This window comes from Penaeus monodon, chromosome 34 (assembly GCF_015228065.2).
Source record: "Penaeus monodon isolate SGIC_2016 chromosome 34, NSTDA_Pmon_1, whole genome shotgun sequence".
Lineage (NCBI taxonomy): Eukaryota > Metazoa > Arthropoda > Malacostraca > Decapoda > Penaeidae > Penaeus > Penaeus monodon.
The window spans coordinates 33,179,742-33,179,955 of NC_051419.1; positions in this window are offsets into that span (position 1 = coordinate 33,179,742).

Sequence of the window (214 nt, forward strand, 5' to 3'; positions counted from 1 at the left end):
CACACCAGTATATGAAGCCATTTAAACAAACCAATGATTAAAAAAGGAAATGACAAGCCTAATAAATTTCCAAAAATGGAGGGAAAACCAATTACTAGGAGGAAAATGGCAACATAGAACTCAAAGTGGAACTGAAATTATTGACAGATTAAATCTGACTTATATGTGACCTTGTCTCAAGGTAAAGCGGAAGTCATGACCCAACCCCACACCC